Genomic DNA, 16,821 nt, shown 5'->3' on the forward strand with positions numbered 1-16,821 from the left:
ATTACTTCCTGGGCAAGTCGGCTCCTTGGAGAGTTGGTGTTTGGCTCTGGCCTGGGCTACTGGCATTTCTTTTTTCCTAGGATAGGACTGTCTGTCTAGAAAGGAGGGTGACCAGGCCAACGGGGTCGAGCACCGTGCTCTGACAAAGCGAGAGCTCGGAAGTGAAACACAGAGGAGCCCCTCGGTTAACAGGATCTGCCTCTTTTAGTCACCAGGATGGCAAAGGTGACTTATTCTGGGCTGTCCTGTTGTACTGGTTGTTCTTGGTTTCTTTTGCTTGGAAAAAAAAAAAAAAAGTAAAGTGGCTGTTTGCTGGGGAAGCTTTTGTTCGGTGAGGAACAGTGTGTCTACCTTAGAACAGGAAAAGCGTCAGCAGTGGCAGGAGACAGCAAAGCAGGCCGGCTCTCACGGAGCCATCTGGTGGCTCCCGGCTGTAAGCGCCGCTCCTGGAGCCTCCTCTGTGGCTGAGCTCACTCCACCTTTCTCTCTTGGAGAAACGGCCTTCCCAGCTCAGGGAAGAGACTCCTCTCCACGACAGTGATGCAGATGGCTGCCCACTTCAATTCTCCCCATCGTGGCCTTCAGGGCCCTGCAGGACTGGCCGCTGGGCTTCTTGCCCTGCCTCTTCTCCAGACATGCTTCTCCAGCTCCATCCCACTGGCCCTTCTGGCCACCTCGGGGCCTTTGCATTTCCTCCCCTCTGCTCAGGATGCCTTTCTCCAGCATCTTCTCCAGGCTGGTGCCTTCCGTGGTCGTACTTCAGCTCAAATGAACCTTACTCAGAAAGGCCTTCTTTGACCGCTCTCTCTAAAGCGGTCCCTACCCCAAGTCATTCTCCATCACAGTTCTCTGCTTTATTTTACTCATAGGATACTTAACAGTATCTAAAACAACCTCATTCATTCATGTACCCCTTGCTTATTGTCTGTGTTAAGTTCAAGAGAGCCAGGGCATTGCCTGTTTGTTTCGTCTCTTTATCCCCAGCAGCAAGAACAGTGCCCGACTTGTATTGGGTGGTCATTAAATACATGCAGAAAAAGAAATAAACCTGAAGATATAAAACATGGATAGGTAGAAGCTTGAAGGCCCAGATGGGCCTATCTGAGGCTGTGCTGAAGTCTTCCTCATTCCCTCTGTTTCTTTCCAGATAACCATCTACAGAAGGGTCTGTTTCCATGGCCAGCAGCCATTTTCCTCTGGGATTAATTCTGGTTGCCAGGAATTTGGCTCTTTCCCACCATATAATCCCTTCTTGCTCCCTTTCTTGCTCTGGTTTTTCCTAATGTACGTTCACACACTCTTTAGTAGTTCTATCAGGGGGAAGCCATCTTCCATCTTAGAGGTACCAGGATTTTTAGATATTTCCAAGTGCTCTATGCAAAGGCACTGAACCATCAAGAGAAATCCATAGCTCATCCGATCAGCCTCTCCCGGTCAGCTGCTGCACCGTGGAGAGCACTTGGAGAGCACACCCGCAGCAGCAGCTGCCCGGCCGGCAGTCAAGACTGCTCAGCTTCCTCAGGGAGGAGCCCTCGGATCCCACGGGACACCAGTTAGCCGGGCTTCCCTTGAATTTGGGTCCAGACCTGGTCAAATGTCCTCCTTCAGCCTTTTCTTCAGAGTCTTTTCCAGTGGTGTGTATGCGCGTGTGTGCACGTGTACACACATGTACGCGTATGCACATGGAGTCTTCTTTCCTATTCGTATGTAGACATGATGAGCTTGAGCCACCAATACAATATGCTGTGAGTATCCAGCCATTTCTTCAAATTCTTCAGGGGTTATTTTCTTGTAATCACCCCTGGCTTCTAACTCTGCTTTTTCACTTTGTGGCTCTACTTTTTCTGTTCTAATTCACATTGACTCATACCTGAATTTGAGCCTTTTCCACTAAGTTCCACCAACACAAACAAACAAAATCCCACTCATTCATGGAAGTTTGTAGACAAGATTTTATAGTAGATGTGAGAGGAGGATGGAGGGGTTTTTATTGTGACAGTATACAACCACTTTTGCAGATACACACCCAAGTTCTGGCCGCGCATCCCTGGGATTTGCAGCTGGCCACTGCACCCCACACAGAACCCCTGCCTTCCCCAGTTTGCTGGTTCTTGTCTTCATACTCCTTTTTTTTCATCCGCTCCTTCTTGGGTTCTCCCCACAAATTCCAATTTTTCTTATTGGTTATGCAGAGTAATTCAACTCTTCCCTTTCTCTATTCCCACTCTTCCTCTGGGCCCATTTTGCATATCCAAACTCATCGATGTACTCAGCAGATCCAAAGGGTTTCTTATTTATTAAGAGCCACTCTCTTTAGAAGGCAATTGCAGTATAAACAACATTTCTTTCTCTTTTGCAAGTGAGTTCTCAAGGAAAGGCCAACGTGGTGGGAACCCCATGTCCTACGTGTCATCCAAATGCAGAATCCACAAAATACCAAAGCTGGGCTTAGCTTTTCAGAGACCTACTCATTCTCTGCTTACTGCTCTATTCTGAGATGGGGAATGGCTTGAAGATCTGTATGAGCTGCTGAAATCAAACTGCCAAAGTTTTTACAGTAGCTTTACCTCCATAGGCCAGCTGAGAACCCCTGAAGCCTGTTTGCTCTTTTATTGGGGGTGTCTTTCCTGGGTGAACCAGCAGTTTTCATGAGCTTTTCTCAGCATGGAACTTAATTAAAAAAAAATCATCTTTCCACCTTTTATGTTGACAATAGAAGAGCTGTGTTGGCGATGGAAGATTTAGTGGAGCTGGAGTTGTTTTTGAAGCAGGTTGTTCTGTGGAGGGAGTCCAGGAATGAGAAGGAAATCAGAGAATGTATGAGCCAAGGGGTCCTTGGAGAGCCCACAGAGAAGCCCCTCACTCTGTATCAGAGGGATCCTGAGCTCAAAGCAGTGAAGTGACTTACTTGTCCAAGGTCACACATCAAGGCAGTGTAGCTCATCGATTGAATCTGACTAGGGAAGTAGGAACCGCTCTGTGTGTGCCTGGCTTCAGGAACAGGCCCATGGAAGGGGTGTCAGGGCTGCTGTACAAAACCTGCAGCACTTCAAATCAAGGAAAAAAGGAGTCAATTGCTCCTTCTTTTCAGTTTTTGAACTTTAAAAATCTGAGTTGTGGTTCAGTATTGGAGATGTTATGTGCATTTGGTTGAGGGGGTGGAAGGTGACAGGGAGAATTCAGAAGATGGTGATTAGGTTCTTTGAGACATCTGGGGCAGGAGGAAGAACAAGGGAAGAGGGCAGGCTCCTCCTTGGTGGTGGAATAAAGAAATGTAAATGGATCAGTGTGATGTCAGCTCTTTCCTCCTAGACTGCAGTGAAACTAGTGCACAGTCAAGGTTTTCTTTGGTGCTATGTACATCGGAATCAGAGAAAGAAAGTTATTTCATAGGATTTTTTTGCGACAGAGAATCTGTTGTGACCAATTTATTTCAGCTCGACAAGTATTTCTCAAGCAGCAATTATACGCCCCTCACACAAGGTCAGATGTGCTTCAGGGAGCAGGAAGAAAGGCTTTCCAGTATCACTATACCCCAAATCCGACCATCTTATTAAGAAATTGAGACCCACCTACATGGAGCTGGTATAAAATGAGATTGAATAGCTTGAATGACAAAAGTCGTGGTACTGACAATATATGCTCTGGAAAGTTATGAAGAAAGGGGCTGGTGGGGGAAGTAGTGGGGGGTCTTCAGGATGTGGAACTGGAACCAGAGTGAAAGCTACTGGGGGGCTTGGGGGATTGTGTCTTCTTCTTCTGTGTATTCCCTAGAGTGAGGCTTTGTCCATAGTAGGTGCTCAATAAAAACCTCCTTAGTGATGGAGGGAGAGTTGGTGGGCAGGAATAGAGCAGGAGATGTAGAGGGGATCCAGAGGTTTTTAGCTGTAAGGGCCAGACCAACCTAGCAGAGCAGAGAAGATACTTGCCCAACTTGCAGGGAGGACTGGGAGGCTGGAATGTCCCCAGATGCAGAGTTTGGACTTGCTCTGTAGCCCAGGGGAACTACTGCAGAGAACAGGGCAGGTGCTTTGGAAAGCATGCTGGCCTGGAGGTAAGGAAGATGTGGATGCTACACTGGGCCCTGCCCTGTCACACCCCTGGCTGAGCTATTTAATTGTCTTTGCTTTAGCTTTTTAACATGCCAGACACAAGGTTGTACTGTGAATTCTCTCTCAGGTCTGCACTTCTACAGAAGTGAATGAATCCGAGGGTGGTGTGCAGGGCTGACACTCAGAGGCAAAGAAAGAAACCTTTGGGTTCTGAGAATTCAGGGACTGAAGATCTGGACCAGGGAGGTGGTAAGGTGAATAGCAAGGAAGGGAAGGATTTCAGAGATTCGGAAATGACTCCTCAGATGCTTTTAAGTATTACTTAATGGAGTTGGAATTAGCATAGTTGATTTCAGGCGAAGAGAGATTTTTTGGAGGGTGGTATTTGTGGTGTGAGGTGACTGTGGGATGACTTAGTAGCGGCCAGAAATGTAGGATTAGAGGTTGGCTGGGGGAGGTAGGGTAGTTAACAGTGAGGCCTTGGAATCTGATGGGATGGTTTTGAATCCCGACCCTAATGTGAACCAGCTTGTGGCCTTGGGCAGATGACTAGAGTGATCAACTCATCCAGTTCACATGGGACTTTCCCAGTCTTAGCACTGAAAGTCCCATGTCCCAGAAAATTCCCCAGTTGCTGACAAACTGGAACAGCTTGCCTGAGACTGTCCTGGCTTGAAAACTGCAAGGCCCTCATCACGGGAGCTACTTCAGTGGTGGGCAAACTGGGACAGTTAAAGAACTTGACCAACTTCAGCCTCAGTTTCCTCATCTGAAAAATAGGGATAATAATAATACCCTCCTCAGAGCGTTGTATGAGTTAAATGAGATAATATGTGTAAAGCGCTCAGTTTAAAGATTGGCACAGAGATGGCATAAAACAGACATTTGTTAAAAGGGTGAGTTAGATGAATCCAGCAGATGGGCCTGTGGGGTGCAGAGGGGCTGGGTGAAGTAAGCAGCATGAACATGGGACATCAGCTGTCACGGGCTCTGTGTATCTGCATTTATAGAAGAGGGTTTGCCAGGAAGAGCAGTAATGTAAACACTAAAGATGTTTGTCCATTGAAGAGGGCAAACCTTAGAATTGGCATTTACGTTTTAATAAAGCTTATGCTAATTATAAGCGAAGAGATATCTTCACTGGTGGATTTCTGAGATTCTCAAAGTCATACCTACACCTCTGCTTTCTGGTTCAGTTGACACTGTGGCTGTATGTGCTCAAATAAGATAAAACTACATTTTGTTTCCATATTCGTTCACTCATTGGTTGAGGCACTTATTCAAAAAATATTAATATAATATTTTACACGTGTTAGGCACAACGCTAGCTCTACAGAGGCTACAAAGAAATATAAGTAGTTTGCAGTCAAAAACTTTACAGTGAAATTATTTTTATCATTACCCTTATTTTACTTATCTAAACATGAACCACCATGGCTCCTACCTTATTCTTTCTCCATCAAGCCTTTGACAGCTCCGTAGAGATTTTAATCTACCTTCCAAGTTATAGAAGCCGGTAGCAGAGAATCAGACAGTCCCCATCGGGGCATCTTAGAGAGATGGCCTGGGAACACAAAAGGTAGACTCCTTAGGAGAGCAGAAGAGAAGGGAAGGAGGGGACTGAGAAAGAAGAGGAGGAAGCAGGAAAGGAGTGAGAAGCAGAGAGGAGGGGGAGGGGAGCCATGGGGGAAGTGGACAGGAAGGGGAGCAGGAAAGTAGGGAGGAGCAGAGAGGAGGGGGCAGAAAGGACAGGGGGCCTAGAAGGACAGGGAGCCGAGAGGAGGGGTTTCGAATGATGGGGTCCAAGTGGGAGAGAGCCCTGTGAGAGGACAGAACAAAGAAAGGTGACAGGAAGGAGACAGGTGGGGAAGGAAGGAGGACTTGAGGGGAGCAGGCCACTGAGGGCGGGAGGAGACTCAAAGCATGTGCCCCCGAGCTCTCGTCACCCCCCAATTGAACAGAAATGTTGAAATTACACACATGAGGGCTTCTCTGCTTAATTGTGATTTTTTTCTCTCATCGCAGCTGAGAGGAAGTGGAAGTAAAGACCTGAGTGGGGCAGGAGGAAGGGGTCCCTCACCCCAGGCCGCTTTGCCTCTCTCTGCCCTTTGCTTGGGTGTTAGCGCCTGCTCCAGGGTTGGCCTGTCGCCCCTGGCTGAGGCCTCAGAAGCTGAAGGAGGGCCGTTGTCCCCATGGCCGGCAGAGACTGTGTCCGCTGACAGTGGCCACCTCCCCCAGGCTCGGCAGCTGCCCCGAGCTGTGCAGGCCGCTGCTTCCCCAAACTACTTCCTGCTCAGAGGCGTTCTGTGCAACCGCGGGGCCACCTTCCTCTTCCTCCACCTGAGGGCCCAGGCAGGGTCAGGGAGGACATCGTTTTCTCCTCCTTTCTTCCATTTGTCTTCAACATTCATCCTCCCTTACCATTTTCCTGGTTTATATATTCTGGGGGCTTTCATAAAGTTGGAATTTCAGGATAAAAATGCTTCACCTACCCCAGGCCATGGAGTCCAAGAAAGAAGAGTTGTGTGTAAATAATCAGCTCACTTTTCCTGGGAAAATGTTTAGGCGGGAAGGGCCTTCACAGGGCATACTTGTTAGTCAAGAGCTGGGACCAGAAGTTTGAAAAGTTCCAGGATTTGTGCCAGGTGGTAGACCCAGGCTGCCTCCCTCAGGAAAACTCTAAGGCCAGGTCTGGCTAGCCCCAGAATGGCTGCCACTGTAGTGTGTCCCAGCAGCCCCAGATGGCTTGTCTCTTGAGGTACAGTTCCAAGGGACAAAGCCACTACAGACTTTAGGCATGAAAGGAAGCCATGCTATTGAATCTCAATTTGGGGGCTTTAAAAAATTTTAATATAACCAACCTATTTGAAAAATGCTAAGCTATAAGTACAATCTGCTGGACATTTCCTTTGTGAACAGCACTCTGCTGGACTCCGTAGACCCTCCTGAGTCCAGGCTTCTCTGTTTCTGACTCGCTTTTGCTTTCTATCATTAGGCTCTTAGGATGCTTTTGGGTATTACTCAACTGCCTGGATGGTCCATATTCCGAATACACTCATGTAGATGGCATCTGTCCAGTGCTTCCAGAGACTTGGAGCTAGCATAGAGATGATTACATTAAATTATGCTTGCATATCACATAATGGTTTGCAAGCACTTTCCCCATGCAGTAGCTCCTGAAGCCTGAAGCAACTCTGCCAGAGGGGTACAATCATCTCACATTTGTTGATAAGGAAATGGAGGTCCAGAGAGGTGGACTCAAACTGACTAGCCCGAAGTCTTAGAGTCAGTGGCATATCCAGATTTTCGGACTTAAACTGTGTGCTCTTCCCCTAAGCCTGTTGCCTGCCAATGACATATAAATAAAGATAATTGCTAATACGGACTTGAGATTTTGCTGTCCTCCAGGTATCATGCTAAGTGTTTTAACATACATTATCTCATTCAGTTCTCCCAACAGGCACATGAGGGATGTTATTCTCCCCATTTTACAGTTGAGAAAACTGAGGCTTAGATGAAGTAAATAGCTCACCGTCACATGAAGAGGAAGTAGGAGAGGAGGGAGCTAAACTCAGCTAGTCTGATCCCAGAGCTGGTGTGTTCTTAACCCCTGACCTCTCACCCAGCAGGCCAGAGTAGGGCATCCAGTGCAGTCTGTCTTTAAGTGTCCATTCATTTCCTTTGTCTCCTGTTTGGAAGTTTCAGCTCCATGACATACCAAAAGTCAGGTTAACCAGGTCCTCTGCAGATGAACAATTAAATCAGTTGCCAGGTCTTCAGGTTGGGGTAACAGAGGAGAACGGGAGGTTGTGGGAGAGAGAGTGGAGCATGAGGCTGGAATGGAGAAGGACAGTATTTCCCATTCCAATATGGACTGAAGGGCATGAGAGCATGAGGGCATCACGCAAGTGCAGGGGACACAGTGTCATCACTTCTTCCCAGCCATATGTGCCGCTGCGGTCTTTTTTTATAGTGCCACATATGGCACTTTCTAAATTGAATTTTTCATAATAATTGATCTGACCTGTATCATTCTGTTAGCTTTAGCAAAACAAATTCTGACAGGTTTTGATATTAGAACTAAAACTGTTTCCAACTAGCTAAGGAGCTATAAAGCAGGCTGAAATCCTACTAATGATAATTGACAATCTGCTTGCTACCATCAAGTTCTTATTATTTACACGTAGCAAACCATCCAGAGATAATGTGAGCCTTGAGTCTCCCTCCAGATTTTACTGATCTTCTCTAATTTACCAAAGCAGGCAGGGGAGGACTGACCAAAGGCTCCCCAGGTCACCTTGGTGTGCCGCTCTTCATGCCTCAGGGTGTCTGGCGGAGGCTTGAAGAGCAGCAGCATTTCCAGGCAACCAGCCCCAGAGGGGCTGCAGGGCTGCTTCATTTAGAAAGCCCTGGTTCACGGAGGGGATTTGCAATCTCATTTTCTCAGATGTTTCTTTTCAAGCATCTGCCCTGAACACTCCTGGTGGCATTCCGAGTGGCCTCCCTACAGGGCGGTGAGACTGCAGGGCTGAGGGGCTAGATCCACTTTGTGCCCTTCCATGCTTCAGGAGCCTGGGACCGCCAGCTGCTGCCCAAACAGCCGTGAACCCACCTCACGCAGGCCTCTTCCCTGGGTCTGACTTCTTGAGAGCCCACCGCTGTCAGCTGGCACACTTGCCTGCTGTCGCAGAGGGCTGGGGATGAAGTGCGGACATGTGGGTCTTTATATGTGTGCACAGGGTTCCTCACAGTGTGGGACAGAGCCAGGGTGGGAAGGGATGGGGTGCGGCCTCAGGCTCCTCGATTCCCCTCTCCCCACCTGTCATACTCACTGAGGAACTCTAAGGGGTCTGAACTTGAACTTGGCCTCTCAGGTCATTTTGAAAGTCACTCACCAAGGCAGGAGGATAGAAAATGTCTTCTTCAGCTGTTTGCTAGCTTGCCTTACACCCGTTAGTACCTAGACCTATGCTACGTAGGTCCGCATTTGTATTCTTGCTCCAGCCCATGACAATGTAAACATGGGCCTGAGGGGGTGGGGACTGAGCTTGAAGGTGAAATAGGCGGAGCATGGGGAGGGCAGGACATGGGACTTCTTTCTTCACTCCCAAGGTGTTGGGTTCATGGAAGAAATCTCCCTGAAGAATGGAGGAACAGGGGAACTTGGGTTCACTATTTGGATTTGTTATTAAGTAACTGAACATCCTGGGACAGTTCCTTTCAGGGTCTCAGTTTTCTGGTTTGTAAAAGAGAGAAGGGAAAGATTAGCATTTCCCAAAGCATGTTCCTGGACCACTTGCCCTGCCAGATGACCTATGAAGAAAGTGCTCTATTGTCAATTAAATTTGGAAAACAAATTCTTTCTTCTTTGAGAGTCATAATGCATATCTGCATAATAATGTCTCCTAGAATCCTAGAGTTAAAAAAAAAATAACTAATTTTAATTAAGCTAGTTCCCTACACCAAGCATTTATTGAGTGCTTACTGTGTGCTAAGGACTATACCATGTGCTTTACATATACTTTTTATTTAATGGCCACACCAACTCTAAGACATAGGTATTTTTAGTGTTCCATTTTACAGATGTGGAAAGCAGGGCTTAGAGGCAGAGCAACTTGCCCAGAGTCAGGAATGAAGTCTGGCCACCAGACTCCGGGCCTGAAGTTCTCACTTATCCCTAAGGGATGGCTCCCTCTCTTGTTCCTTGTACATCATTAGGCATCTTCTCTATACTTTTTACCTTTGGTGGTTATCATCATGGGCTCAGAGCAATGTCCTGTGCACTTTGTATTTGTTAGAAAGAAACTATCTCCCATTCTAAATATTTTTCTAAGTTGAAAAAAAGATTTTTAAAACAATATAAAATATACTAATGGCCAATAAGCACATCCAAAGATGCTTAATGTCATTAGTCATCAGGAAATGCAAATCAAAAGCACAGTTTCATTTCACATCCACTAGGTTGGCTATAATCAGAGAGCCAAAAAAAAAGTCTTGGTGAAGATGTGGAGAAATCCGAACCCTTATACTGCTGGTGGGAATGTGAAATGGTGCAGCCACTTTGGAAAACAGCCCTGCAGTTCCTCAAAAATTTAAACATGGAATTACCACATAAACCAGCAATTCCACTCCTAGGTGTGTAACCAAGAGAAATGTAAATATTATGTCCACATCAAAACTTGTACATGAATGCTCACAGCAGCGTATTTGTAATAGCCCAGGGGTAGAAACCACCCAAATGTCCATCAACTGATGAATGAATAAACAAAACATCGTATATCCACACGATGGAAAATTATTCATTCATAAAAGAAATGAAGTATCGATACATGCTACAACATGGGTGAACCTGGACAACATTATGCTAAATGAAAGAGGCCAGACACAAAAGACCACATATTAGATGATTTCATTTATATGAAAGGTCCAGAATAGGTTAATCTATAAGACAGAAAGTAGATTAGTGGTTGCCTAAAGCTGAGGGCTATGGGAGGATTGGGGTGGGGGTTATAGCTGAAGGGTGTGGGGTCTCTTTTTGTGGTAATAAAACTGTTCTAAAATTGATCGTGGTGATGGTTTCACAACTCTGTGAATGTACTAAAACCACAGTTTTTTTACACTTCGAATGAGTGAATTATATGGTATGTGAATTATACCTTAATAAAGCTGTCACCCTTCCCCACCAGCCTCCAAACTCCCCACAGTATTAAAAGAAATTTTGACAAAGAGATCAGCCCGATTACTCTCACACCACAGTCTTTCATGCTTCATCTTCCCCTCTGGTCTCCGCTTATTATGTTGCACAGGGGTCTGCAGGTATTAAGTTATTCACTCAAATTAGAGAGCAGTGAGGTTGGTAACAATGATATTTATTCATTGATTCCTTCACAGATTCACTCGTTGGTCATTCTTTCATTTATTCATATATCCAATGCACATCCATTGAGTCGCTCCATATGACAGACACTGCAGCGAACACGGTAGACAAGATCTCAGTTGAAAAGGAGCTCACAGCCTACTTGGGGCAACGGAAAATTGCACAGTCGATTGCAATGCAGCGTGACAATGCTGAGATACGAAGCCTTGTTGTGGGAATCTTTGTGGCAGTCCTCTGGAGGAAGTGTTGACTCAGCTGATTGCTGAAGGTGACATATTTCTGCAATTTCTAAGGTCTTTAAATAATGAGAACTGGGGAAGTTAGGGAGTGGGGTGAGTTAAATTTGGAAGGGGAGGTAAAGACCAGACAAAGGAGGGCCTAATAGCCATATTAACGAGATTGTGCTAAAATCTGATTGCATTGTAAAGTCATTGAAGGCTTTTAACGGGGGAATGATATATTTTTAAATTATTGTAATTGAAACATACAAACCCTTTTGTATTCTCCAGCATTTTATTTAAAGTATTTTTCTGTTTTTACGCAAGTTTCATAATTATTGTTTTTAATGGCTGTTTATTGAATCAAGTTGACACTATGTTTTACTACATTATATCTCTACGGTTGGACTTTGAGTTTGTTGACAGTTTTTGTCCCACAGCTCTTCTCCTATTTTAGTAAACAGGGCAATGGACATCTTTATTTCCTCATTCATGTAACTCCCTGTCCCCCATTCTGGGTTACATTGCAATGGACACTTTATTTACATTATTTTTATAGGAGTTATTTCTAGCAGTAATTGTCAAAGAGATTGAAAATCTTTTAGCTCTAACTTGATTTCACCATCATGCTTTCTAAATAGGCTGTGGTAATGAATACTCTCTTTACCAGCACTAAATATCAAAAACCATTTACTTCTTCATTCTCTCTTTGTTGTAAAGGACCTTTCTTTCTGTGCATATCATTTGTCTGCATTCAACTGATAATCTGTCTAAAGGCTGAACTACTCATCAGATCTTAGGCATGAAATATCAAAAAGTAAGAAAACCACATAGAAGTTGAGACTGTTAGGTCTTAAGTCTTTGGAGAAGGAAGGTGTTAGGGCCAGGAGTTGAAATAAAAACAAGCTTAAATCACTAGAGTTGATGCAATTTGCCAAGCTTCCCTACATGATACTTTTCTGTCAAAATTTAAAAATTTTTCCATGAGAGCCATAGTTGCTTTAAAAAAAGAAGAATAAAGACTTTTTTATTTCCTCTCCATTTTGGAGCCTCGTATCCAAAATCCAGTATGGAAAGCTGCTGACCCTCACTATAGTAAAAAATCTATCTAAGTAGAATGTGGCATTAATGCCCTTTTCTGAAATACTGTCAAAATAAAGATGACTTTTAAACACCCTTTGCTACTACTGCGTATAAAAAGAGAATTACCTCGCATTCTGCGGAGCCCTACAAGTAATAATATATATTTACAATAGCAGTAGCAGTTACTTGCACTGGATTTGTGTTTGTCTTTAGCAGGAAAAGTTGAAACCGGGAAGGCTTCAGCTGAAGGAGATTGTCTTGGCTCATGTTACACGTGGGATGGGATGTTACATGGCATGTGGGTTTCAGAACGATTGGTTTGAGACTTGAATGCTGAAATTCATCCTTTCCTCTTTGAGATCTCTCTGCAGGAACATTGGGGCATAGGAGACTTTAAAGGCATAGAAAATATGCTGAACAGGAAGTCATAAAAGCTGGAATCTAGTCTCTACCCTGCCTCTAATTATTTAATTCATTATCTGTAAGGCCCTGGCAAGTAACTTTTTGAGTCATCTGATAAAGTCCACATGGATTTACTGGTAGGAAAGTAACAAGAAACGGGATAGTACTTGCATGGAAAAGGATCTTAAATTCCTCCTCTAGATTATCTAAACTATTGGCTTAAACATATTACCCATGCCAAGCAAGCAGGAGGCTGATGGATTGGGTAACGGGGAAGCTTGATGAGAGTGTGTATGGAGCAGCAGGAAGAGCACAGCGTGGGTTCCAGGATACTTGAGTCCTGGCATGGCTCCTCTTCCCTGTTGTTGGGACTTGAGCATTTGAAATACCTTCCCTGGCTTTTAGGGAACTATCTTTAGCTGTCGATGAGTTAGCTGGTTTTGAGGTCTTCAGAATCCCTTCCAGCGTGGGCATTTGGTGATTCTAGGATTTCTTTCTGAGGAACTTCTAGGTTCTATCTTTGTTTCCACATAGAACTTCCATGGCCTCCGATGGAACAAGTCCTAGCATCTCATCTGAAGCAACTGGCTGTTGAGTTGAGGGGAGTCCTCTGTGATGTTTAGATCATACTCTTGAAGTGTGGTTGTGTTGGCATAGATTGGCATGCATTGTCAAGTGGGAACGATTTTTAGAAACACAGGAAGGAAAAGACAACATTTATACTTCATTCACTTTTCTATATGGGGATATAGATGGTCCAATGACTAGAAAGTCTTCGAGAAGGGGGATGATTACATAGTGGTAGAATGACTCTTTTAAATAAACATGGTATGAATAGGGGATTCAAAGATTAGGAGGTTGGAACTGAGGAAAAGCTACAGGTGGTCCTAGTAGAAGAACGACGCCTTTTACTTTGTTGAAAATGGATACTGGTTGATTCTCAGCTCAATGAGAGAGGCTTCACAAGAGATACTTCAATTAGTGTCTTCTTACTGACAGGATACAGGAGATTTAGTATCCTGTGAACATCTATTACTCTTCTGACATCATGCTCAGCATTTGGCAAGACATTTTGTCTTGGAGGGCATGTGCGCCTCATAAATATTGTCACTTTTCAGGAGCAACCAAGCTCCTCCTGATGCATGAGTTGTTCACATAAGTAGATGCTTGGTGCTTGCTGATTGCATGATTCAATTAATATAGCAAAAACTCTTCTTTCATTATGTTCTTCATTGCCAACATAATTTCTTTTCTCATGTGATTAAATTTTATCCAAGTCTCAGAGTTGTTTTGGAAAGAAAATGTCTGGGGCTCTTCAGTCAGCTTTGCTTTGGGAGGGTGAGAGTTAAAGAGGGGTGGGGAGGTGCAGAGGGGTCATTGAGTCCCACCCAAATCCTTCTCTCTGAAGATAATTTAGATATATAATTAACTGGGTCTTTGGAGCAGAACAAATATATCTTCTTCTATTGTTTTCTAGCCTCTGTTTCCATAAAACCAGCTGGCTAATGCTAAGCACAAGCTTCATGATTTAAGGTCTAATATTAAACTTATCAACATTTCATCTTGGAGCTGCTCTAGGTTGAAAGGGCTCAGCTCAATGAAGAGTACTACTACCAAAGAGCTTTTCTGAGTTCTCACGACAGCCTCCCACCTGGTTGTGCAACGTGGGAGGAGTCTGTGTTTGTACACTGAGCCTTCTGTACAGGCTTGGGTGGCAGGCCACATAATTCCTTGGTCAAGGCACTAGCTTCTTCCCATCGTTATTACAGCCAAATGCAGTTTGTGGACCTGTGGTTTGTTTTTCTGAAGGTAGTAGCTAGGGAATCCCTAGGAATGACCAATATTCTTTCTATGCAGAAGTCAGTTGCTGATTTAGTAGAATGAGGACTGCATACTAAAGTCTCTTCAAAGCATTAATACAGAGAACAATCAAGGCTTTTCATTAATGCATACACATTTATTTTTTGAGCACCTAAAAGGTGTCAAGTATTGGGTTACCTACAAATCAAAGATGTGGCCCCTTACTTCCAGGTTCTCTCTCTCTCTTTCTCTCTTACCTGAAGGGTATCACCCCCTCCCACCAAGGGGCAGATTAATGAGCAAATCCAAAATTACAACAGTGTCATGGGAGCAGAAAAAGACTACCTTTACTCAAAAGGATCACGACAGACCGTCCAGAGGAAGTCAAAGTTGAGCAGCCTTTTGAGGAACCTGTAGGCATCATTAGGGGAAAAGCCCACAAAAGGCATCACAAGTTGAGGGGACAACACAAGCAAAAGCCCGCCCATAAAAAAAAATACCTTTTTAGGAGCCACAAATATTATGGGATGGTGAAATACAGGTTGTATTTTGGAGTATTTTGGAGTAAGGTGGAATGGCTAATTGGTGAGAGATGAAGTAGGAGATGGAAGCAGAGACCAAGTCATGCAGCCCATGACTTATGTACAACTTTAGGGAGTTTGACCTTTATTCTTTACTGATATATATATATGTATATATCAGGTGTGACCTTAGGGACTGAAGTTACAACAATAGACACGACCACAGGGTTCATAGCAGACATGATTTGATGTGCATTTCAGAAGGATGCTGTGTGGCAGCGATGTGGGAGATAGACTGGGCTTAGGGCTGAGCAGGAAGCGAGAATCCTAGCCTCTTATTTTCTACCTGCATTGAGACCATCTGAGATGTGTCAATCATTATTTTCAGCAATCCCCAGAGCAGAACAGTGGCTTATTTGCAGTACTTAAAATTTTAGAGACACCATGACCTGGGTGAGACTAATGAGAAGCAGGATGACTTAACAAGGTAGGACATTTATAGGAATAAAAGGCACAATTTTTCTATATTAGGTTACTGAGAGGAACACATAAAAGATAAAGGAAATTGTGCAAAGTGTTTGAGAAGTGATCCTAGGAAATGCCTGTGGGGGAGCAGGACCATGAGCAAGGGAAGGGGTGCTGTACAGACACTTCCCACTGAGGGCAACGGAGTCTGACCTCACTGGGGGTTTCTCAGAGGCAGTGTGGAACACACATCAGAATGATCTCAGCTAAGGGGCTAGGAAGCTAGGGTATTCATCCACCAACTCATCAGCTATCAGCGGTTAAGGTCTACCTCTGAGAGCATCAACTTCCTCCTTGCTTTGTGCACAGACTAACAGTGCTCCTAAGGCCAGAGAGTCTCAAATGTTCAATGGAAGTTGCTATCAGTGTGTTGCAGCGAATGCTGAGGGGATGCGAATGGGTAGGAATGGGAGGAGTTAATAATTCTTGGGTGCTCTTCTTTCATTCATTCATAGGTACTGCATTCTCTATATTTGCAGTAATATGTATAAAACAACAATCCTAAGGATTAGGTTAGGCCGGTGATTGTCAAGCAGCAGTGATTTAGCCCCCACCAGGGGATATCAGCCAATGTCTGGATCATTTTTGGCAGGGGAGAGTGCTACTGGTATCTAGTGTGGCAGGCCAGAGATCCTGCTAAACATTCTGTAATGCACGGGATATTTCCCTGCCCATCCTCCCCCTGACCCCCCAACCAGAAAAAAGCATTCAGTCCAAAATGTCAATAGTGCTGAGGTTGAGAAACTGGGTTAGATCAATGCTATTTCACAAATAAGAACTCCAAGGTTCAGAGAAGTTGAATAACTTCCTTGTGTTTATAAACCCAGGGCATGGCCCAGCTAGGATTTGAACTGAGGTTTATCTGCTTCCAAAGCCCATGCTTTTTGATTTACATTGGTCTGCCTTCTAGAGAGAAGGAAAGAACCTGAATCCCAGAGGCTCACTAAAAACCTCCCAGCATCAGTACTGGCCATGCCTCTTGGCCCAGGACTCCAAAGGAGCCTGGAACTGGCTGGAACTGGAAGGAGGTAGGGAATGAACACCTTTCCCATCTTTCCCTGGCCTCTCTCTCTCCTGGGCAAGTTGGGGCAAGCTCAGTGGGCACAGGTCCCAGATCTGCATACCAGGGCTGGCGAGGTGCCCTTAGCTGGAAGCCCTGACTCCTTTCCAAAGCACAAGGATGCCCTTCTGCTGCCAAAGCTGGCTGGTGGTTCTTTCTGGAATGGCAGCTCTCCCCATCCCCCCAGGCTTGGGAAGATCTTCTGGCAAGCATATGTAATGAAGAGTTACAGGTGGTGCAGACATGGTTTGGAAGGAATCCCAGCTGGGCCTCCTCCCAGGAG

The sequence above is a fragment of the Cynocephalus volans genome, chromosome 7, assembly GCF_027409185.1.
Source record: "Cynocephalus volans isolate mCynVol1 chromosome 7, mCynVol1.pri, whole genome shotgun sequence".
NCBI classification, from domain to species: domain Eukaryota; kingdom Metazoa; phylum Chordata; class Mammalia; order Dermoptera; family Cynocephalidae; genus Cynocephalus; species Cynocephalus volans.